Source organism: Lampetra planeri, chromosome 55 (genome assembly GCF_965212315.1).
Source record: "Lampetra planeri chromosome 55, kcLamPlan1.2.h2, whole genome shotgun sequence".
Lineage (NCBI taxonomy): Eukaryota > Metazoa > Chordata > Hyperoartia > Petromyzontiformes > Petromyzontidae > Lampetra > Lampetra planeri.
The window spans coordinates 1,717,587-1,743,761 of NC_136161.1; the positions used below are offsets into that span (position 1 = coordinate 1,717,587).

Genomic DNA, 26,175 nt, shown 5'->3' on the forward strand with positions numbered 1-26,175 from the left:
GCTCTGCCCCCCCCCCCCCCCACAAAAAATATTTTTAAAAAAATGCTTCAAATCGCTTTAAACTATTGTCATTGTAGTGCGTATTTAATATGGCGCTGCACTCTGATGTTGTAGGAGAAAACATTTATTACAAAGTCTATTTAATTAAGTAGAATGCGTTGCCTGTATTTATTTAAAGTTGCGCATTTTGATGTGACGTCACATTTCCCAACCCCCCCTCCCCCTCGTCACACATCGTCACAAATGTCTGACCCCCCCCCCCCAGGTGTGTGACGTCATTTATGGACGGCCCCTTAACCCTGGCTTCGTGTGAAATCCACAGCGGGGACTCCATCCCTACACGGTCTGTAGTGTTATACTCACACAGCCTGTAGTGTTATACCCACAGTCTGTAGTGTTATACTCACACAGCCTGTAGAGTTATAATCTCACAGTCTGTAGTGTTATAATCTCACAGTCTGTAGTGTTATAATCTCACAGTCTGTAGGGTTATAATCTCACAGTCTGTAGTGTTATACTCACACAGTCTGTAGTGTTATAATCTCAGTCTGTAGTGTTATACCCACACAGTCTGTAGTGTTATAATCTCACAGTCTGTAGTGTTATACCCACACAGCCTGTAGAGTTATAATCTCACAGTCTGTAGTGTTATAATCTCACAATCTGTAGTGTTATAATCTCACAGTCTGTAGTGTTATAATCTCACAGTCTGTAGTGTTATAATCTCACAGTCTCTAGTGTTATACTCACACAGCCTGTAGAGTTATAATCTCACAGTCTGTAGTGTTATAATCTCACAGTCTGTAGTGTTATAATCTCACAGTCTGTAGTGTTATAATCTCACAGTCTGTAGTGTTATACTCACACAGTCTGTAGTGTTATAATCTCACAGTCTGTAGTGTTATACCCACACAGTCTGTAGTGTTATAATCTCACAGTCTGTAGTGTTATACCCACACAGCCTGTAGAGTTATAATCTCACAGTCTGTAGTGTTATAATCTCACAATCTGTAGTGTTATAATCTCACAGTCTGTAGTGTTATAATCTCATAGTCTGTAGTGGTATAATCTCACAGTCTGTAGTGTTATAATCTCACAATCTGTAGTGTTATAATCTCACAACCTGTAGTGTTATAACCTCACAGTCTGTAGTGTTATAATCTCACAGTCTGTAGTGTTATAATCTCAGTCTGTAGTGTTATACCCACACAGCCTGTAGAGTTATAATCTCACAGTCTGTAGTGTTATAATCTCACAATCTGTAGTGTTATAATCTCACAGTCTGTAGTGTTATAATCTCACAGTCTGTAGTGTTATAATCTCACAGTCTGTAGCGTTATAATCTCAGTCTGTAGTGTTATAATCTCACAGTCTGTAGTGTTATAATCTCACAGTCTGTAGTGTTATAATCTCACAGTCTGTAGCGTTATAATCTCACAGTCTGTAGTGTTATAATTACACAGCCTGTAGTGTTAAATTCTCACAGTCTGTAGTGTTATACCCACACAGCCTGTAGTGTTATAATCTCACAGTCTGTAGTGTTATAATCTCACAGTCTGTAGTGTTATAATCTCACAGTTTGTAGTGTTATAATCTCACAGTCTGTAGTATTATACCCACACAGTCTGTAGTGTTATAATCTCACAGTCTGTAGTGTTATAATCTCACAGTCTGTAGCATTATAATCTCACAGTCTGTAGTGTTATAATCTCACAGCCTGTAGTGTTATAACCACACAGTCTGTAGTGTTAATGAGAGAGTGCAGACACGGGATAAAACAATTAAACCGCACGCATTTGAAGATTATGAAAGCCGACGAAAGGACAAAAATATAAACCGGACAAAGACCCCCAATAGTAGAAAAAAAACAACGGAATAACACAAAAAAATCAGCATCGTCAGCCACGGTCAATCCATTCCTGGATGACCCCCCCCGCGAACATTAAACGCGAAAACACCAACACGGAATAAAACGATGCAACCAAAACACCAGAAACGTCGCGAAAAACAAACAAACATCCCGAATTAAATTAAATCAAAAGCCCAGCAGGTTAAATTACAGACACGGCGATACCTAGCACGCGGGCAACGAGCGGCAAAGCGCGTGGGTGACGCCCCGTACCGACTGACGTCACACGCACACACGTCAGACATGCACGCACACACGCACACACACGCACACACGCACACACGCACACACGTCACACACGCACGCACGCACACACGCACGCACGCACACACGCACACACGCACACACACGCACTCACACACGCACACACACACGCACACACACACGCACACACGCACACACACGCACACACGCACACACGCACGCACGCGCACACGCACATGCACACACGCACACACACACACGCACACACGCACTCACACGCACGCGGTGAGCGAGCGGAGATGCACGTGGGAAACTGACGTCACAACAACAACCGCCATTCGCCACTAAGTGACGGTGACGTCACCACGACGCTTGTGCCAGGCCACACGTCACACGCACACACACACACACGCACACTCACACACACGTTACACACACGCACACACACGTGCGCACACACACACACGCACACACACCCACACGCACGCGCACACACTCATACGCTGTGACAGACGTCATTAAGCCCCGCCTCTGGCCCTACTTGGCCGCGAGCCAGACTGGTTGTAGAAACTCCTGGAGCCAGTGGCGTCGCTACCTTGGTTTGGTTCTAGCTTGGCATGGTGAAGAGACTTTGATTAACCATCCCCGTACACCATGCGAGAGGGAGACAGCAGAGGGAGAGAGATCACTTTGGTGTCTCCGTGGAGCACCGGAATGTCGACCGTGTTGGCGATGTGTTCACCGCTGACGTGGTTGATATGTTCACCGGATAACCGGTTAACATGTTTCCAGACGGCACTGGACACACACTAGTCCAACATCCTCCGGCCTGCACACACAGACAACAAGCGCACGCACGCATACACGCGCACACGCACGCACACACACACACGCACACACACACACACACGCACACACGCACACACACACACGCGCACACGCACGCACACACACACACGCACACACGCACACACCCACACACGCGCACACGCACGCACACACGCACGCACACACGTACACACGCACGCACACACGCACGCACACACAGGCACACACACGCACACACGCACACACGCACGCACACAAGCACGCACACACGCACGCACACACACGCACACACATACGCGCAAACACAGGCACACACACGCACGCACACGCACACACGCACGCACACACGCACACACGCACGCACACACACACACGCACCCACACACGCGCGCAAACACAGACACACGCACATGCAAACATCATTATAATTCACTCGCGTTTCATCAGGGAAGCTCGAGTCTCAAGACTTTGTCCTGTCAAGTTTGCGCCATACGCCGCTGCTGCTGCTGCCGCTGCCGCCGCCGCCGCTGCTGCGAGTAATTAGCGGGTAATTTTTCAGCATTTGGCCATTGCGTTGGCCAATAGCGGTGACACTGCATGATCTTACTCCACATGACAAAGACAGACTGCTGGGGCCAAGCGCTGTTAGCGAGCAGCAGCAGTGCCGATGAAGGCTGGCACGGCACACGACGAGGGGCGGGAGGAGAGCCCCTCGCCCCTCCTGCCTCCGTCTCCCCGGCGGTGATGTTTACACACCGCACCAGGTACTCATTTGAGGCTGAGTCGACCTAGGGGAGGCCGGGACCGGTTCAGATAATCGTCACTGGTGTTGGCCGTGAGCGGGAATCGAACTCGTGTCGCCAGGTTCATAGCGCAGCGCGCTAACCGCTACACTACCGCTCCTCACAGACACATACGCACACACACACACGTACGTAAGCACACACACACGTACGCACACACACGTACACACACACATACGCACACACACACATGTACACACACACACGTACACACACACACGCACGTACACACACACATGTACGTACACACACACGTACAAAGCACGCTAACTCTAGTCATCCTCGCTGCAGCGGCTTTTGGCTCGCTATCGAACAAAGATGGTCACACCGCATCGCGTGGCGCTCTAAGATGCACTTTTTGCGGCCGTCTGGAACGCTCTTCCCTTCCAATGTTAGGAAGCCACTGGATCGATGCACTTTTAAATCATCCTCTAGATCGACAAACTCGTTTCTTTGTAACTGCTCTTCGTGTTTAGTTTGTCCTTCCCCAGCACCTCCGATGAGCACGATTGGCTACGTACGGTGCGAAAGAAGTTCAACATACATACGTACAAGCAGAGACACGTGTACACGTGTTGACACGTCCACACGGACGCATACGGACCAACAACGGCCACCATTTGCCACTAAGGGGTGGTGGCATGGCCAACAGGACTTGTGCCAGGCTAGGTGCAGTTTGAGGCCGCTTGAAAAGTGTAAGGTTAGTTGATGGCAGAAAGCCCCGAGCTTCGCGTGAAGCGACAGGCCAGGTAGCTTCCCCACAGCAGTGATACACGCTGCCGATGAAAACAATAATGGCGCTCCACTCATTCGGAGTGAGATCTCTGCTGCCAAACCCGAGCTGCTCATAAGCACACTGCCCAGGTGCGGAAACTTCTCCACTCTCTCCACAACTGCGCCATTACTCATAGGGATGCTCCAGGTTCTCTGAGTGAGCAGCCATCACCAGATAATCAGCATTCATAACATGGCTGACCAATTGCGCCATCTCTTGAATGTACCCAGGCATCGATCGGTCTCCCAGTGGGCAAAGATGATGTTAAATAATGTTGGTGCTAGAGGACATCCCTGTCACACCCCAAGGTGAACAGGGCATGCCTCTGACTCCCGGCCACTTAGTTTTACCCGGGCCTGCCCACCATCATGAAGGCCCTTAATGATTGTGAGCAGAGGGTCAGGATATCGAGAGCGTGAAGAACAGTCTAATGCCCTGGCCTACTGTTGGTATCATAGGCCTTCACCAGGTCAATAAAGCAAAGATGTAGGTCTTGTTGTAATTCTCTACACCTCTGCTGTAGCATACGGAGAGACAATATGGCATCTGTGCAGGACCGCCCTTTCCTGAAACCACATTGGGGCTCCGCAAGCCTCTCCTCAGCGTGCCTGGCAAGGCGATGTTGAATCATCTTTGCCAGGACCTTCCCGGCACACTGGGAAGGGCAATGCTCCTGTAGTTGTTACAGTCTGTGCGGACCCCCATTTTAAAGATGGGGGCCCACCAGGGCATCCTTCCAATCCAGTGGAACACGTCCCGTGGTCCAGACGGTTGTATTGATGTCATATAGGGCAGTCTACACAGAGATGCCAACCCTCCCTCAGCAGTTTGCTTGGGACGTCATCTCTGCCCAGCACTTTACCAGGTCTCAGACTTTGTACTTCCTCAACAGATGGTGGCACCATCAGTCAAACACTCGCAGGGAGTGCCTACTTCCTCCAATATTTGAGGCATTGTAGCTTCAGCAGGGTCACCCCCACCTTGCCCCATGATGTACTCAAAAATACTCAACAAACCTGTTCCTGGGGGTCAGAGGACAGATCACCACTCTTTATAGATATAATGAAAGCCTCCCTTGCTTGGCAGGTCAATGGACTGAGGTTGACTGACTGAGATGACTGGCAGATGCACCACCTGTGCACCCTATTGTGTTGCCTTGCTGTGTTTTACCCGCCCGGCGCTCCGCTCGTTGTTGTGAGCGTCGCTCCTCAGCCCTCCGCTGTTGCTGGAGGGCGACTGCCTCTAACTGCCCAGCGGCATCCTTCACGAGCCTCCTCCACAGAGGCCGATCTTGACACCTCTAGTACCGGTTATTGGCAAGTCCACTCAGCTCCACATCCTCCTGGACCATGTCAGCTCCATCTCTTCTCAAGCCTGGGTCGTACCCATTAGCCCCCTCTATCCAGCCAAACAGAAGCTGTTTTGGCATGCGGTGGCTTTGCCTGCGAGAAAAGTTTATTGATGAGACTATCCAGATCTTTCAAGAATCTGTGAGCTCCTCACACGATCCAGTACGGATCGTAGGCAGGCCAACCTGAATGTTTCCAACCAGCGCAGATGTTTAATTAGCGGGGTTCACTTTTCGGAAGCACAGAGAAGGGAGGGCATGACCATGGCCGAGAAGGCCCAAAGCTTCGTGCGGAGCGGCAGGCCAGGTAGCTTCCACACGGCGTTACGCAGCCGCTGAGAAAATGAGTCCACCCGACTGATTCAGAGACCGCTGCTAAAGGGAAGCTGGTTATAAGCAAACTGCCCAGGTGCGGGAACTCATCAAGTCAGATGATCACTCGCACACACACACACGTACGTACGCCTGGTTGAAGAGAGGAATTCTGTTGATCCGAATTTGTCTCTATCCAGCACAGAGACCTGCAAGAGACAAGGGGAAGAGGAGGGAGACACGGTGAGTGGGGGGGAGGGAGACACGGGGAGGTGGAGGAGGGAGACACGGGGAGGTGGAGGAGGGAGACACGGGGAGGTGGAGGAGGGAGACACGGGCAGGAGGGAGACACGGGGAGGTGGAGGAGGGAGACACTGGGAGGGGGGGGAGGGGGACACGGGGAGGTGGAGGAGGGAGACACGGGGAGGGGGTGGAAGGAGACACGGGGAGGGGGAGGGGGGCGACACGGGGAGGGGGGAGACACGGGGAGGGGGGGGAGGGAGACACGGGGAGGAGGGAGACACGGGGACGGGGTGGAAGGAGATACGGGGAGGGGGAGGGGGGAGACACGGGGAGGGGGGAGACACGGGGAGGGGGGGAGGGAGACACGGGGAGGTGGAGGAGGGAGACAGTCACCTAAGTTCATCAAACCACAACACCTGGGTCTCGTCCCCCTGCCAACAGCGGAGACCTTTCACCAATGTCACATTGTGGCCTCAAGGTGCCCCCTAGCTTGGTCTACTCCTCCTCCCCCCCGCTGGCCAGTTCGTCTTGGGAGAAGAGGTGGCCGTGCCGACATCACAGACGTTATGGACGCGGCCAATTCAGGATTAAACTAGTGCGAGGCCTGTAGCATGATGTTATCAAAAGGGGCCCGAAATAAATAAATACGAATATTGAAACACAAATGTTTAACTTGCATAGTAAAGTAATTGTATGTTTTCATTTGCTATACAGTCAGATAATGACAAATCGCTAACCTTAAACACCCAGTCGTTCGTAAAAGTTGAAGGCGGTATAGTACTGTAGTGATAGAGCAAGTGCAGAATCACTGAACCGGAATTAATAGCTTGAAATTATTTTGCGCGGGGCCCTTGAAAGTGCAGGGACTGTAGCATATGTAGCTACTACATATGTAGCTACTTGTGCTACTGGGATCATGCAGCACTGGACACGGCGTGCGTGATGACACGGACAGTCAGGAGGTAAACACAAGCCCTCTGATTGGTAACTTAATGGCCCTGGAAGGGGATTGGTTAGCGGAATTGAAGGGATTGGAGGTAGAACTACAACACGATAAAGAGCGGGAAGACTGAGGATGATTGACAGCGAGGGACGGTTGGAATCCGCGAGGAAGAGTGGAAGGTGATTGGCTGTAGGGAAAGCAGGAAACCTTCGGCAAAGGGGCTTATGGGATAGATAAAGGGGAAGCGAGAGAGTTTGTGGACGCTTGGGAGTGAAGGGAATCCTTGAAGACCCCCGTGTCTCGTGCTGGAAGAAATAAAGACTCCTATTATTTATTGACGACTGCCGCATCAGATGTTCACTACACGTGCATGTGTGTGAAACTAATCGGAGGTGTGGAGGAAGGGCAATAAACTAAACACAAAATCAGTTCTGTAGAAGTCAGTTTGTCAATCTTGATGATGATTTAAAATTGCATATCTCCCAGTGACTTCCCAATATCAGAAGGGAAGATGGCCGCAGAAGCGCATCTGAAAGCGGCGTGCGATGTGGTGCCCACCGACTTTGTTCAACGGTTAGCTACAAAGCCACTGCTGCTGCTGCTGCGAAAATGAGTAGAGTTCGCGCGATGATGCTTGATGCTTCTTGACAAGATCAGCAAGGCCATTGTGGTTCATTGTTTCGTGCGTAATGAGTGCCAGGACCTTGTAATAAGGCCCTGGCTGCCAACGCAGCCCGGCGCGCACCGGACGGACACGGTGCCGGATCTATTGCTGGCATTTAGAGAGAGAGAGAGAAGTGATTGTGGTCCGTCACCAGGGCTCATGGCGAAGTGGCCGAGTTGCATCGAGACAAATGTTTGCATCGGCCGTGTGGTCCGCAGGCTAAAAAAAACTCGTTGGAAAAACACGGCGCCAGACTAGCGGGGGAAGAAGCGTCCCCTAGGGTGCAGGAACCATTCCATGGTGCCCCTCCACAGCTTGACATGGGTGGTGATCATCTCAACATCCCATGGTGCCCCTCCATGGCTTGACATCAGTGGCGATCATCTCAACATCCCATGGAGCCCCTTCACAGCTTGACATCAGTGGTGATCATCTCAACATCCCATGGTGCCCCTTCTCGGCTTGACATCAGTGGCGATCATCTCAACATTCCATAGTGCCCCTTCTCGGCTTGACATCAGTGGCGATCATCTCAACATCCCATGGAGCCCCTCCACAGCTTGACATCAGTGGCGATCATCTCAACATCCCATGGTGCCCCTTCTCGGCTTGACATCAGTGGCGATCATCTCAACATTCCATAGTGCCCCTTCTCGGCTTGACATCAGTGGCGATCATCTCAACATTCTATGGAGCCCCTCCACAGCTTGACATCAGTGGCGATCATCTCAACATTCCATGGAGCCCCTTCACAGCTTGACACCAGTGGTGATCATCTCAACATCCCATGGTGCCCCTTCTCGGCTTGACATCAGTGGTGATCATCTCAACATCCCATGGTGCCCCTTCACAGCTTGACATCAGTGGCGATCATCTCAACATCCCATGGAGCCCCTTCACAGCTTGACACCAGTGGTGATCATCTCAACATCCCATGGTGCCCCTCCACAGCTTGACATCAGTGGCGATCATCTCAACATCCCATGGTGCCCCTCCACAGCTTGACATCAGTGGTGATCATCTCAACATCCCATGGTGCCCCTCCACAGCTTGACATCAGTGGTGATCATCTCAACATCCCATGGTGCCCCTTCACGGCTTGACATCAGTGGTGATCATCTCAACATCCCATGGAGCCCCTTCACAGCTTGACATCAGTGACGATCATCTCAACATCCCATGGAGCTCCTTCACGGCTTGACATCAGTGGCGATCATCTCAACATCCCATGGAGCCCCTTCACGGCTTGACATCAGTGGTGATCATCTCAACATCCCATGGTGCCCCTTCACGGCTTGACATCAGTGGTGATCATCTCAACATCCCATGGTGCCCCTCCACAGCTTGACATCAGTGGTGATCATCTCAACATCCCATGGTGCCCCTTCACGGCTTGACATCAGTGGCGATCATCTCAACATCCCATGGTGCCCCTTCACGGCTTGACATCAGTGGTGATCATCTCAACATCCCATGGTGCCCCTCCACAGCTTGACATCAGTGGTGATCATCTCAACATCCCATGGTGCCCCTCCACAGCTTGACATCAGTGGCGATCATCTCAACATCCCATGGAGCCCCTTCACAGCTTGACACCAGTGGTGATCATCTCAACATCCCATGGTGCCACTCCACAGCTTGACATCAGTGGTGATCATCTCAACATCCCATGGAGCCCCTTCACGGCTTGACATCAGTGGTGATCATCTCAACATCCCATGGTGCCCCTTCACGGCTTGACATCAGTGGTGATCATCTCAACATCCCATGGTGCCCCTCCACAGCTTGACATCAGTGGTGATCATCTCAACATCCCATGGAGCCCCTCCACAGCTTGACATCAGTGGTGATCATCTCAACATCCCATGGTGCCCTCCACAGCTTGACATCAGTGGTGATCATCTCAACATCCCATGGAGCCCCTCCACAGCTTGACATCAGTGGTGATCATCTCAACATCCCATGGTGCCCCTCCACAGCTTGACATCAGTGGTGATCATCTCAACATCCCATGGAGCACCTCCACAGCTTGACATTAGTGGTGATCATCTCAACATCCCATGGTGCCCTTCACAGCTTGACATCAGTGGTGATCATCTCAACATCCCATGGAGCCCCTCCACAGCTTGACATCAGTGGTGATCATCTCAACATCCCATGGAGCCCCTTCACAGCTTGACATCAGTGGTGATCATCTCAACATCCCATGGTGCCCTCCACAGCTTGACATCAGTGGTGATCATCTCAACATCCCATGGAGCCCCTTCACGGCTTGACATCAGTGGTGATCATCTCAACATCCCATGGTGCCCCTTCACGGCTTGACATCAGTGGTGATCATCTCAACATCCCATGGAGCCCATCCACAGCTTGACATCAGTGGTGATCATCTCAACATCCCATGGTGCCCTCCACAGCTTGACATCAGTGGTGATCATCTCAACATCCCATGGAGCCCCTTCACGGCTTGACATCAGTGGTGATCATCTCAACATCCCATGGTGCCCCTTCACGGCTTGACATCAGTGGTGATCATCTCAACATCCCATGGAGCCCATCCACAGCTTGACATCAGTGGTGATCATCTCAACATCCCATGGAGCCCCTCCACAGCTTGATATCAGTGGCGATCATCTCAACATCCCATGGTGCCCCTCCACAGCTTGACATCAGTGGTGATCATCTCAACATCCCATGGTGCCCCTCCACAGCTTGACATCAGTGGTGATCATCTCAACATCCCATGGAGCCCCTCCACAGCTTGACATCAGTGGTGATCATCTCAACATCCCATGGTGCCCCTTCACGGCTTGACATCAGTGACGATCATCTCAACATCCCATGGAGCCCCTTCACGGCTTGACATCAGTGGCGATCATCTCAACATCCCATGGAGCCCCTTCACGGCTTGACATCAGTGGTGATCATCTCAACATCCCATGGTGCCCCTTCACGGCTTGACATCAGTGGTGATCATCTCAACATCCCATGGTGCCCCTCCACAGCTTGACATCAGTGGTGATCATCTCAACATCCCATGGTGCCCCTTCACGGCTTGACATCAGTGGCGATCATCTCAACATCCCATGGTGCCCCTTCACGGCTTGACATCAGTGGCGATCATCTCAACATCCCATGGTGCCCCTCCACAGCTTGACATCAGTGGTGATCATCTCAACATCCCATGGTGCCCCTCCACAGCTTGACATCAGTGGCGATCATCTCAACATCCCATGGAGCCCCTTCACAGCTTGACACCAGTGGTGATCATCTCAACATCCCATGGTGCCCCTCCACAGCTTGACATCAGTGGTGATCATCTCAACATCCCATGGAGCCCCTCCACAGCTTGACATCAGTGGTGATCATCTCAACATCCCATGGTGCCCCTCCACAGCTTGACATCAGTGGTGATCATCTCAACATCCCATGGTGCCCCTTCACGGCTTGACATCAGTGGTGATCATCTCAACATCCCATGGAGCCCCTTCACAGCTTGACATCAGTGACGATCATCTCAACATCCCATGGAGCCCCTTCACGGCTTGACATCAGTGGCGATCATCTCAACATCCCATGGAGCCCCTTCACGGCTTGACATCAGTGGTGATCATCTCAACATCCCATGGTGCCCCTTCACGGCTTGACATCAGTGGTGATCATCTCAACATCCAATGGTGCCCCTCCACAGCTTGACATCAGTGGTGATCATCTCAACAACCCATGGTGCCCCTTCACGGCTTGACATCAGTGGCGATCATCTCAACATCCCATGGTGCCCCTTCACGGCTTGACATCAGTGGTGATCATCTCAACATCCCATGGTGCCCCTCCACAGCTTGACATCAGTGGTGATCATCTCAACATCCCATGGTGCCCCTCCACAGCTTGACATAAGTGGCGATCATCTCAACATCCCATGGAGCCCCTTCACAGCTTGACACCAGTGGTGATCATCTCAACATCCCATGGTGCCACTCCACAGCTTGACATCAGTGGTGATCATCTCAACATCCCATGGAGCCCCTTCACGGCTTGACATCAGTGGTGATCATCTCAACATCCCATGGTGCCCCTTCACGGCTTGACATCAGTGGTGATCATCTCAACATCCCATGGTGCCCCTCCACAGCTTGACATCAGTGGTGATCATCTCAACATCCCATGGAGCCCCTCCACAGCTTGACATCAGTGGTGATCATCTCAACATCCCATGGTGCCCTCCACAGCTTGACATCAGTGGTGATCATCTCAACATCCCATGGAGCCCCTCCACAGCTTGACATCAGTGGTGATCATCTCAACATCCCATGGTGCCCCTCCACAGCTTGACATCAGTGGTGATCATCTCAACATCCCATGGTGCCCTCCACAGCTTGACATCAGTGGTGATCATCTCAACATCCCATGGAGCCCCTTCACGGCTTGACATCAGTGGTGATCATCTCAACATCCCATGGTGCCCCTTCACGGCTTGACATCAGTGGTGATCATCTCAACATCCCATGGTGCCCCTTCACGGCTTGACATCAGTGGTGATCATCTCAACATCCCATGGAGCCCCTCCACAGCTTGACATCAGTGGTGATCATCTCAACATCCCATGGAGCCCCTCCACAGCTTGACATCAGTGGCGATCATCTCAACATCCCATGGTGCCCCTCCACAGCTTGACATCAGTGGTGATCATCTCAACATCCCATGGTGCCCCTCCACAGCTTGACATCAGTGGTGATAATCTCAACATCCCATGGAGCCCCTCCACAGCTTGACATCAGTGGTGATCATCTCAACATCCCATGGTGCCCCTTCACGGCTTGACATCAGTGATGATCATCTCAACATCCCATGGAGCCCCTTCACGGCTTGACATCAGTGGCGATCATCTCAACATCCCATGGAGCCCCTTCACGGCTTGACATCAGTGGTGATCATCTCAACATCCCATGGTGCCCCTCCACAGCTTGACATCAGTGGTGATCATCTCAACATCCCATGGTGCCCCTTCACGGCTTGACATCAGTGGCGATCATCTCAACATCCCATGGTGCCCCTTCACGGCTTGACATCAGTGGCGATCATCTCAACATCCCATGGTGCCCCTCCACAGCTTGACATCAGTGGTGATCATCTCAACATCCCATGGTGCCCCTCCACAGCTTGACATCAGTGGCGATCATCTCAACATCCCATGGAGCCCCTTCACAGCTTGACACCAGTGGTGATCATCTCAACATCCCATGGTGCCCCTCCACAGCTTGACATCAGTGGTGATCATCTCAACATCCCATGGAGCCCCTCCACAGCTTGACATCAGTGGTGATCATCTCAACATCCCATGGTGCCCCTCCACAGCTTGACATCAGTGGTGATCATCTCAACATCCCATGGTGCCCCTTCACAGCTTGACATCAGTGGTGATCATCTCAACATCCCATGGAGCCCCTTCACGGCTTGACATCAGTGGCGATCATCTCAACATCCCATGGAGCCCCTTCACGGCTTGAAATCAGTGGTGATCATCTCAACATCCCATGGTGCCCCTTCACGGCTTGACATCAGTGGTGATCATCTCAACATCCCATGGTGCCCCTCCACAGCTTGACATCAGTGGTGATCATCTCAACATCCCATGGAGCCCCTCCACAGCTTGACATCAGTGGTGATCATCTCAACATCCCATGGTGCCCTCCACAGCTTGACATCAGTGGTGATCATCTCAACATCCCATGGAGCCCCTCCACAGCTTGACATCAGTGGTGATCATCTCAACATCCCATGGTGCCCCTCCACAGCTTGACATCAGTGGTGATCATCTCAACATCCCATGGAGCCCCTCCACAGCTTGACATCAGTGGTGATCATCTCAACATCCCATGGTGCCCTTCACAGCTTGACATCAGTGGTGATCATCTCAACATCCCATGGAGCCCCTCCACAGCTTGACATCAGTGGTGATCATCTCAACATCCCATGGAGCCCCTTCACAGCTTGACATCAGTGGTGATCATCTCAACATCCCATGGTGCCCTCCACAGCTTGACATCAGTGGTGATCATCTCAACATCCCATGGAGCCCCTTCACGGCTTGACATCAGTGGTGATCATCTCAACATCCCATGGTGCCCCTTCACGGCTTGACATCAGTGGTGATCATCTCAACATCCCATGGTGCCCCTTCACGGCTTGACATCAGTGGTGATCATCTCAACATCCCATGGAGCCCCTCCACAGCTTGACATCAGTGGTGATCATCTCAACATCCCATGGTGCCCTCCACAGCTTGACATCAGTGGTGATCATCTCAACATCCCATGGTGCCCCTCCACAGCTTGACATCAGTGGTGATCATCTCAACCGGTGGTTCTCAAAAAGTATGGATCCTGGAACCACTAAAGATAAAGCTCCCAATGTAGACTAAACAGACTGTTGTGGAAAGTGCTGTTAGCGAGCACCTATGAAGGCCGGCACGGCACACAAGGGGGTGGGTGGCCAACACCATGCCCGGCCGCCTTTGTCTCCCCAGTGGCGACACCAGGTTCTCTCTTGAGGCTGAGTCGACCTAGGGGAGCCCCAGGACCGTTTAGGATAATCGTCACCGGCGTGGGAATCGAACATGGGTCGTTAGGTTCGTAGCGCAGCGCTGCGCTAACCGCTGCACCACCGCTCTCCACTCCACCGCTCTCCACTCCACCGCTACGGCGGGGGTCATGCACAGCCGTCCCGGACAATGACGACAACATTTCTCGCACCGTTATGTGTCGGACATTCGCATTTCACTCGTGATATTTGACTTATAGAAGATGTTGTTTGGTAAGCTTTATCCCTGATCTAAAATTCATACCCCTAACCCCTAACATCTAAATGCTCCCCTCCTGAAAAAGAATGTATTAAGTTCCGACAACGTGAATCATCGTGCATCAGCACTGGTATTTAGAGAGGGAAGCGAGTGGTCCACGGTTGTGTGGTCTGCAGGCCACAACACGTTTCAGACACACCGCGTCCGGAGGTCGACTCAGCCCCAAATGAGTGCCCAGTCCGGTGCGTAGTAAACATCGCCACTGGGGAGACAAAGGCGGTCGGGTGTGGTGCTGTGAACACCCACCCCCTCGTGTGCCGTGCTGGCCTTCATAGGCGCTGCTACTCGTGAACAGCACTTGCCTCAACAGTCTGTTAAGGCTACACGGGTGATCTTTGTCTTGTGTATGTTTGTAAGTGATTGTGTCTGTGCGTGTGTCTGTGCGTGTGTCTGTGCATGTGTCTGTGCGTGAGTCTGTGAGTGAGTCTGTGAGTGAGTCTGTGTGTGTGTCTGTGAGTGTGTCTGTGAGTGTGTCTGTGTGTGTGTCTGTGTCTGTGAGTGAGTCTGTGTGTGTGTGTGTGTGTCTGTGAGTGAGTCTGTGTGTGTATCTGTGAGTGTGTCTGTGTGTGTGTCTGTGTGTGAGTCTATGTGCATGTGGGGAGTGCGAGTGAAGCGATAATCGCACCTAGCAATGAACCCGGCAAACTGGGTTCGATTCCCGCTCACGGCCAACACCAGTGACCATTATCTGCGCCTCCCTTAGGTCGACTCAGCCTCAAATGACTGCCTGGTGCGGTGCGTAGTAAACATCGCCACTGGGGAGACAAAGGCGGCCGGGCGTGGTGCTGGTCACCCACCCCCCCCTCGTCTGCCGTTCCGGCCTTCATAGGTGGTCGCTAGCAGCACTTGCCCCGACAGTCTGTTAGAGGCTACACGGGGGATCTTTGTCTCTGTGTATTGTGTAAGTGCGTTGAGTGTATCTCTGTGAGTAGTGTGCGTGCAGAGACCGGTTTGATGAAAATAGCTGCAGACAATGACACACCCAGACTCACAAGAGCAGACACGAGTCAGGGAGGGTGTGTAAGAGGGCTCAGTGGAGGAGTGAGTGAGTGGTTGAGTTAAGTCAGTGAGTGGAGAGGGTGAGTGAGTGAGAGAGGGTGAGTGAGTGGGTGAGCGGATGGACGAGTGTGTGGGAGCGTGTGCAATTAGTGGGTGGGTGAGTGGGTGAGTGGGTGGGTGAGTGATTTGTGAGTAGGTGGGTGAGTGGGTGGGTGAGTAGGTGGGTGAGTAGGTGGGTGAGTGAGTGGGTGGGTGAGTGATTGGGTGAGTAGGTGGGTGAGTGGGTGGGTGGGTGAGTAGGTGGGTGAGTGGGTGGGTGGGTGAGTAGGTGGGTGAGTGAGTGGGTGAGTGGGTGGGTGAATGATTGGGTGAGTGGGTGGGTGGGTGAGTGGGTGGGTCAGTGATTGGGTGAGTAGGTGGGTGAGTGGGTGGGTGAGTAGGTGGGTGAGTGAGTGGGTGAGTGGGTGGGTGGGTGAGTGAGTGATTGGGTGAGTGAGTGGGTGGGTTAGTAGGTGGGTGAGTGAGTGGGTGAGTGGGTGGGTGAATGATTGGGTGAGTGGGTGGGTGAGTGGGTGGGTGAGTGGGTGGGTGAGTGGGTGGGTGAGTGGGTGGGTGAGTGATTGGGTGAGTAGGTGGGTAAGTGGGTGGGTGAGTGGGTGAGTGATTGGGTGAGTAGGTGGGTGAGTGGGTGGGTGGGTTAGTAGGTGGATGGGTGAGTGGGTGAGTGGGTGGGTGAATGATTGGGTGAGTGGGTGGGTGAGTGATTGGGTGATTGGATGGGTGGGTGAGTGATTGGGTAAGGGAATGGAGTGGGTCAGTGGGAGTGTGGGTAATCGGGTGAGCGAGTGCGTGGGTAAGAGTGTGAAACAGTGACGGTGTGAGTGAGTAGGTGAGTGAGTGGGTGAGTGGATGAGTGAGTGGGTGAGTGAGTGGGTGGGTGAGTGGGTGGGTGAGTGGGTGGGTGAGTGATTGAGTGAGTATCTGCTTAAGGGGGGTGAGAGTGGATGAGTGGTTGGGTGAGTGAGTAATTGGCTAAGTGAGTGAGTGGGTGAGTGCTTGGTTAAGGAGGCGTGTAAGTGGATGAGTGGTTGGGTGAGTGGATACATGGGTGAGTGAGAAAGTGGGTGGATTACTGACTGGGTAGATGCGTGTTGGGGGTAAGTGAGTGGGTGAGCGAGAGTGGGTGGGTGAGCAGAATAGTCGAGAAGAGTTGGTGAGTGGGTAAGTGGATGGATAAGGGAATGGGAGAGTGAGGTAATTTGAAAGTGGGTGGGTAAATGGGTGAATGATTGATGATTGAACGAGCGGGTGAATGAGTGTGCGAGTGGGTCATTGAGTCAGTGTTTATATTCATTAAAATCACGACCATCAACAACAATTGGCATTCACCACTAAAGTGGCGGTGACGTCACCATGGCACCTGTACCAGGCTAGGTGCACTTTGAGGCCACGAGAAGTACCGAAGGCTCGCTGGCAGGTCACAGGACAGACCCAGCAGGTGCCATTGGTTGACTGACTGAGATGACTGGCAGATGCACCACCTGTGCCCAATATTGTACCCACTGGCTGTGTTTTAGCCACCGGGTGCTCCGCTCATTGTTGTGACCATTGCTCCTCCGTTGTTGTTGGAGGGCGACTGCCTCCAACTGCCCAGTAGCAGCGTCCTTCACGAGCCTCCTCCACAAAGGCCGATCTTGACACCGCTGGTACCAGTCATCGGCAAATTCCACATCCTCCTGTACTGCATCATTCCTTCTCTTCTCTAGCCCGTGCCGTGCCCGTTTAGCCACCACTATCTGGCCAAACAGAAGCTGCTTGGGCATGCGGTGGTTGAGCATGCGGGCTACATGACCCAGCCTGTCAGAGGAGCTCACTGATGGGACCGTGTCCAGATCTATCGAGGATTTGCGAGCTCCTCACACAATCCAGTCTGGTGAAAACAAGATGGATAGTAGGCAGGGTAGTCTGAGTGTTTCTAATTAGCAAAGATGTTCCATTAGAGCAGGGGTGGGGAACGTCCGGCCCACGGGCCGTATGAGGCCCGAGAAATCATTTGGTGTGGCCCTGCCAAGGCAACCGCAGGTAGGACACGAAATCCAATAAATCTAGGAGCAAACCTCGAAAAGCAGTTGAGAGTAGCAGCAACATCATCGATACCAGCTAACATCACCACACGCCTCGCCAAAGAGAAGCAGTTCCAGCCATCGCATTAGGGGCGAGTTGATTAAATGTTTGACCAAATATAACGGGCTAATTTTGAAGTTGATCATTTTGCGTGGCCCGCGAATGATGTTATATAAATATCCAAATGGCCCTTGGCAGGAAAGAGGTTCCCCAGTAGACAGACCAGGGGTAGCTGCCACATCGCATTACGCAGGTGATGAAAAGATAATGCCGGGCGACTGATCGGGAGAGAGAAACCGCTCCACACCTGCACTGTCACTCGTGGGCGGAGAGGTATTTGATGGCGTATAATGCCCAGGCAGGTGCTTCGTTTTGGAGCGGCTGAAGGAAAAGCCCCACCTCTTAGTGGCATGTTCAAGGTTAAGCGGCAGAATTTCCATCTCAGAGTGAGCAGATCATCAGCAAACACAACATGGTTGACCAATAGGGAGCCACCCCTTGACTGCACCCATGCATAGATCAGCCTCCCATTGTTTCTGTATCAGGTGGACATTCCTCTGGTAAAACAATGGATAGTTTCTCGAACTATGTGATCAAAATCGATGTTAAATTATGTGGGGAGCCAGATAACATCCCTGTCACACCCAAATGAGCAGGAAATGGCTCCGACTTCTGACCACGCAACTTTACCCGGGGCTCTTCTCACCATCATGAAGGTTCTTAATGATTGTGAGCAGAGAGTCAGGGACTCCGAAAGCACAAAAATAACCCAGAGCCCAGGCCTATCAATGGTATCATAGGTCTGGGCCATGTCGATAAAGCAGACAGGTAGGTAGTGTTTAAAGTCCCTACACCCTTGCTACAGTAGACAAAGAGAATATGGCATCCGTGCAGGACCACCCCAGACTGAAACCACATTGGGGCTCCGCAAGCCTCTTCTCAGCGCTTCTGCAAAGGCGATGTTGAATAATCCTTGCCAGGACCTTTCCCAGCACACCGAGGAGTGAGATGCCCCTGCAGTTGTTACAATTTGTGTGGTCCCCCTTCTCAAAGCGGGGGTCACCAGGGCATCCGTCCAATCCTGCGGAACCTGTCCTGCGGTCCAGACTGTTGTCTTTGTCATTGAGGGCAGTCTGTGCACAAACGCCACCCTCCCTCAGCAGTTCGTCTTGGGGGATCATCTCTGTCCTGGTCGCAAGACTCCAGATCGCCTTTTGCACCTCAAAAGGTGCCACCATCGGCCAAACACTGGCAGAGAGCGGCTACCTCCTGCAGTATTTGAGGCACGGCAGCTCCCGGCAGGCTCAATATGTTATCTGAGCCGAGGGGGTCCCCCCCCCCCCCCCCAATAATTCCTCAACATCAATGCTCAGCAAGACGTGAAGACCATGGGGTTCTGGAAAAGTTCAATTTCTTGGTTCTTTCAGTAAAGTCACGTAGAAGGGAAATAATACAATATTTAAAATATTAAACAATACAATTCTCACGACGTTTCGACTGCAACACAAGCAATCATCATCAAGTGTGAAAACCACAGCAAGAAAACTAAAACTAAAGCGTTTATTTTACGAGCTAAGGCCCACTTAGCTACGTAGCTTTTTTATGAACTCACTCTGTCTGTTGTTGTATCCTCAAATCTTGTAACTAAATATTTACCCACTTTCCAATGTGGTATCGACTGCAAACTCATGTCATACCGATGACAATACTATATTCGATCATTAGAAATAAAAAAATATATATATTTTTAAACATTTTTTTTACATGTTATGTTTCGCCTTGGGTCTAATTGTCCACGCTCAACTGACGTTGGGCTGTAAATCACCACGGCCCCTTACGCTGTGGGCAAGCCTCAGGGCCACTTCCTGGAGTCGTGGAGTTCTGCCATTACTAGTACGGTACATTCCATTACAGCGTGTTTTTTAAAAAGTCTTTTTTGAAATATTACTTATTCAGAAGCGACCTGGCGTGGTTGGCAGTCCCTCGCTCAACAAAGTGGCTAATAATTGTCATCGTCGTCGCGAGGAATTTATAACCGCAGCCAAACACCCTGAACGCACGCTGCTGCTAAATGTGGAGGGAAACACCAGGGGACCCGGAGTAGAAAAAATCCGCGCGACCACGGGGAGAGAGACGCAAAATCCAACTATACAGCAGCAGGTGTCAGGGTCGGGATTCAAACCACGACCTCCTGTACACCAGGCGAGGTCGTTAACATCTCCTAGCCGCTGTGATGATGATGAGAGAGATACGCACACTCCAAACATACAGCAGCAGGCGTCACGGTCGGGATTTAGCCCACGACCTCCTGTAGACCAGGCGAGGTCGTTAACATCTCCTAGCCACCGTGATGATGATGAGAGAGACACGCAAACTCCAAATATACAGCAGCAGGCGTCAGGGTCGGGATTCAAACCACGACCTCCTGTAGACCAGGCGAGGTCGTTAACATCTCCTAGCCACCGTGATGATGAGAGAGAGACACGCAAACTCCAAATATACAGCAGCAGGCGTCAGGGTCGGGATTCAAACCACGACCTCCTGTAGACCAGGCGAGGTCGTTAACATCTCCTAGCCACCGTGATGATGAGAGAGAGAGAGACACGCACACTCCAAATATACAGCAGCAGGCGTCTGGGTCGGGATCGAACCCACGACCTCCTGTATACCAGGCGAGGTAGTTAACATCTCCTAGCCACCGTGATGATGAGAGAGAGACACGCAAACTCCAAATATACAGCAGGCGTCAGGGTCGGGATTCAAACCACGACCTCCTGCACACCAGGCGAGGTAGTTAACATCTCCTAGCCGCCGTGATGATGAGAGAGAGAGACACGCACACTCCAAATATACAGCAGCAGGCGTCAGGGTCGGGATCGAACCCACGACCTCCTGCACACCAGGCGAGGTAGTTAACATCTCCTAGCCACCGTGATGATGATGAGAGAGACACGCAAACTCCAAATATACAGCAGCAGGCATCAGGGTCGGGATTCAGCCCACGATCTCCTGTATACCAGGCGAGGACGTTAACATCTCCTAGCCATTCACGGTGGCTATGAGATGTTAAGGTGCGGGGGGTGGGGGGGGGGGGATTTAGATATTAGGGTTATGATAGTTTAATCAGAGGTAGCTAATTTATTTTTAATTAAATATCGTAAGTAATTATTAATTAATATTTGAAACAAAAGTTAGAAATTATGAAAAAAATAACAAAATGTTTTTTTCCCCTTTCTGGCAATAACACAGGGACAATGCATGCTTCATCAGAGCTGTTGATGAGCATGTTGGTTTGCATGTGTGGCCACAAGTCCGGTGTGTGTGGTGAATGCAGACCTAATGGTGCCTTGCAAAAATTATCAATTTGCAGTTTGAACATCTGAACACACAACTCCTGTTTGATTGCCAGAGATGGGTATGAAACATCATTCTGATATTTTCATAATTAGTTTGATGCAGGGAAAAAAAACGTCCCCACAAAAGGTCTTAACAAACTGGATTTGACGCTTTCGTGACTGCAATGATCCATACTCTTTGGTTCTTTCGGTAAAGTCACGTCGGTGAAAATAAATATAAAAAATAAAAATAAAGAATAAAACGAACTAAATTAAATCACGACGTTTCAGAAGCAACACAAAATTACCGTAGTAATTACTGCAGCAATTACTGTAGTAATTACTGCAGTAATTTTGTTCTTTGCTGTGGTTGTCCCACCTGATGACGGAAGCTTGTGTTGCTTCCGAAACGTCGTGATTTAATTTAGTTATTTTTCTTATTTATTTTTCTTCTTATTTTTTCTTCTTTCACCTACGTGACTTTACCGAAAGAACCAAAGAGTATATAAACAAACGTCGCTACCGTCCGGACCGACTCTGCGTTTGCATCACGGCCAACGCGGGGACCATTTGCCGGAGCCGGGCGGTGCCACAGCTGCTTGCTGCTGCTGGCGCTGGTGGTGGTGGTGGCGGTGGCGCTGGTGGTGGCGGTGGTGGTGGTGGCGGCGGTGGTGGTGGTGGCGGCGGTGGTGGTTACTAGGCCGCACCACTGTCCTAGGCCATGATGGGTGTGGCGATGCAAACATATTACACTATGAGACCTCCTTTACCAGTGGCAAAATATAGTAATAGGTTTTTACCCTTTCAACTGGTACAAAAACTGACACCTTTATACAAGGCATCATGTTTGCAATAACCAGTTGAAAGGATAAAAACCTATTACTATATTTTGCCACTGGTAAAGGAGGTCTCATAGTGTAAATGCTTACCCCGAGCTATCAATACGCCTTTTGGAGTCATCTGGTCCAACACCAATGGAGACTAGGCTCTAAGAAAAGCTGTCTCGGGTGTGGACCAATCAACTTCAAGGACAATGCATATCATTATCATCATCAGAGTTATTTCTTTATGTTTGCATTTTGACTGCTTGTGTTGTGGTTATTGCAAACATGATGCCTTGTATAAAGGTGTCAGTTTTTGTACCAGTTGAAAGGGTAAAAACCTATTACTATACTGCAAATATATTAGTTATGGCATTGGATGTTGAACCTATTGAACCCCCGCTAAATACGGTCGATAAAAAACAAAGCCAAGACGCATGGGCGAGTTGATGCGTCTCCTGTTCCTACGCTCTATGGGAACCGTGCGGTGCGATTTACGACGATCCCATCTACGACCACGGGGGTTGTGATGACGGAATAACCAGGCAATGCCTGAATATTGCTGTCATAGCGGAATTAAAACAACCGTTCTATGGAGTCTCTTTTGCTACCCCAATCACCGATTGTGATGGTGTCTTTGGCTGAGAGAATTCCCCCCCCTCCCCCCAAGACCTCGTAGAAATGCTCTGCAAACCTGGAAGTCGGAGATCGGATCGCCGTTCTATCCCTGAAGGATGGTGACAGGCGTGGTGGTGCAAAGCTACTTCTCTGATGGAGTTAAAGAGTGATTTGCAGTCGCGCGTGACGGCGGTAGTTTCCATCGCAAGCAACCCGCGACCACCACTCATCCTTGCAGCGACGCACCGCTCTCCAAAACCTCTGAATAAAGGCTGTGGTAAACCTCTGTTTTCGGCTAACTCCTCGTTAGCCGAGGTCTCTGGAGAGGTCTGGACTGTGTACCCAATGCAGCCATTGCAGCTGCATGAGCCACAGTCCTGAACCTTACCCATGACCACCATCACTATCATTACCAGCACCACCATCACGACCGCCATAACCACCACCACCATCATCACCATCAACATCAGCTGCATGAGCCAGTCCGGAACCTCACCCATTTCCCCTTGGCACCAAGAGGAGGAGGGGGGGGACGATGCCAACCCCAGCTGCAATCAATAATTACATTTTCACTTGCAGCCTTCATCAGCGGTGATCCCAAACCAGGCTGCTGTGGGTTTCAATGGGGTCCTAGATGGACGCCCGCCACCACAGTGGAGGAATGGCAGCATTTCTCTCATCGATAACAAGTCAATGGTCAGTGGGCAGATGAGCTCAATGGTATGTCCCGGTGTCAAGGACATGGGCCCTCAATCCCCCCCTCAATCACGAATCCAGCAGATGTTCTTGCCGGAACAGCGTGCTGATAATTGCAAGCCAAATTGTCTGCACATAAGTCCAACAACCTAATACCCAAACTAGATTGGAAGTGTTCGTGTCTGCAGGGATCCATACTCTTTGGTTCTTTCGGTAAAGTCACGTGGGTAGAAAATAAAATAAATTAAATCACGACGTTTCGATTGCAACACAAGCAATCATCATCAGGCGGGAAAACCACAGCAAGAAAACTTTGCAGTCGCGCGTGACGGAGGTAGTTTCCATCTAACACCTTTGTTATTGTGCTGATTTCGCCCAACTCTTCCAATCATTCTGGCCCAGGTGTCTGTCAATTGCCCACTCGGGCATTACAGCCACCTAGCAAGATGACGATCTCAAGGGGGCACTTTTGCTAGTATCTTGGACAGCAGTTCATAGAAGGCATCTGACTCACCAGCCTTGCCTGCATTCCTCCATTGATGTTCATCTTCTACGGGGGCGTAAAAGCCGCCACCACCAGCATTCGTCACCTCCCGTTGATGGGGAGGCGAGCCCTCAGTAGCCTGGGACTCACAGCTTCGCACACCTGACTGTCACGCTCCCATGACAATTGTATTGTTCAGAAGCGGAGCCCCTCCCTGTTGTTTAGCAGTTTCCTGCATCGAGCGGAGCACTGTCCACCCCTCATGGTGACCGCAGCCAGAACCGCTCCACCGAACCTCCTGGATTCCACAGGGGCCCATGCCATACCAGTTCAGCTCCTCCGTAACGAGCGTTCTCACATTTCATGTGGCCACTCGCAGCAGTTTCCTGCTGCTTCTAGAGGAATCACCGAGAGGCGGGGGACAAAGTTGGGCTCTGGAAAAATTGGGGTTTGACCAGAAGATGTCATAGACGCCTGTGTCCCCCCCCCCCCGCGGGATCACCGACAAAAGCTCACTAGTTTTTCTGTAGCTGTTCCACCTGATGACGGAAGCTTGTGTTGCCTCCGAAACGTCGTGATTTAATTTAGTTGTTTAATTTTTTTTTTCACCTACGTGACTTTACCGAAAGAACCAAATAGTTTGGATCTTTTCAGTCATGAAAACTTCAAATCTAGAATCGACAAAATCTTTTCACACGTTTTGCTGGGGTCTGTGAGGTTGCCTTCCGCAGGGTGTTGTGGGACAGCGCTGGAGGTGATATTTATGATGCTGATATCTCGAGTTCAGGAGTTCTTGGAGGTGATCATCCACCGTTCTACGAGTGGTGGTACCGTCTTTGAGCAGCGCCGTTCCATCCCGAGATCTCGATTACTATTTACACTATTTTTGCATTTTACCAGGTAAGGTCCACTGAGCTATGTAGCTCTGACCACAAACGATAGCTCAACGAAGTGGCTTATCACGTGGAAAGTTATAGCCGCAGACAAACGCCTGAAATACAAGATTCTAAATGAGAGGGGGGGGGGAACCAGAGGACCCAGAGAAAAATCCACGTGACCATGGGGAGAGAGACACGCAAACTCCAAATATACAGCAGCAGGCGTCAGGGTCGGGATCGAACCCATGACCTCCTGCATACCAGGCGAGGGAGTTAACATCTCCTAGCCACCACGATGATGATGATGAGAGAGACACGCAAACTTCAAATATACAGCCGCAGGCGTCAGGGTCGGGATCGAACCCACGACCTCCTGCGTACCAGGCGAGGTAGTTAACATCTCATAGCCACTGTGACGAGTTGTTTTGGTGTGTTCATGGTGGTTAATTGGGAAGTACAAGAGGCACACACAGACACATCACCACCACCACAAACACCACCACAACCTCCACCACTATCAAAAGCACCATAGCCATCATCACCATCATCATAATCTGCACCATCACCTCTACCACCAAAGACAAAGATCCCCCACATAGTCTCAACAGACCGTTGGGGCAAGTGCTGTTAGCGAGAACCTAACATCCACCACCACCATCCAATACCACTAAGTGGTGGTGACATCACCACAGGGCTTGTGCCAGGCCAGGTGCACTTTGAGGGCACATGAAGTGTTCAAGGCTCACTGCTGGCAGGAGGTCAGGCGCCATGCGTTGACCGACTGAGATGTCTGGCAGATGCACCACCACCACCATCACCACCACCACCATCAATCACCACCACCACCATCAATCACCACCACCACCATCAATCACCACCACCACCATCACCACCATCACCACAACCTCCACCACCATCACCTCCACCACCACCATCACCACCCCTTTCTCACCCGCGGCCTCCTGCTGGTGATGTTGTTGTTGTTGATGATGTTGTTGACGTCATCCGAGCTGGATTTGGAGCGGAGGGTGGTGGTTGCGATCGTGGTGGTTGCGGTCAGGGCCGCCCCCCTGCGGGCGCGAGAGTAGCTGGTGGTGGTGGTGGTGGTGGCTCCGCCGGCGGCGGTGGTGGTGGTGGTAACGGTGGAGGACGCCGGCTGCGAGTCGTAGAGGCGGCGGATGTCGTTAAAGGTTCGCGGGCCGGCGTCGTCGTGTCCACGGCGCTCAAAGAACCTGAGCGGCCACAGCGATCGACACCGTCGGCGTTACACGGCGCAACGGCAACATCAACACCGTCGACGTGCGTACGTGCGTTGGGACCTCTTTCACACCG

At 51.5% G+C, this 26,175-nt stretch overlaps 1 protein-coding gene across 1 annotated transcript in view; it reads right to left on the reverse strand.

Moving 5' to 3' along the window:
* LOC144735476 (uncharacterized) overlaps window positions 1–26,175 on the reverse strand; it is a 61,563-nt gene continuing 35,388 nt past the window's right edge. Inside the window, exons 9-11 of the mRNA XM_078617875.1 lie at window positions 25,796–26,075; window positions 6,331–6,388; window positions 1–2,942 (exon numbers count right to left, since the gene is read on the reverse strand). The gene's annotated coding sequence lies outside the window, so the exon portion shown is untranslated. The remainder of the gene's footprint in view (window positions 2,943–6,330; window positions 6,389–25,795; window positions 26,076–26,175) is intronic.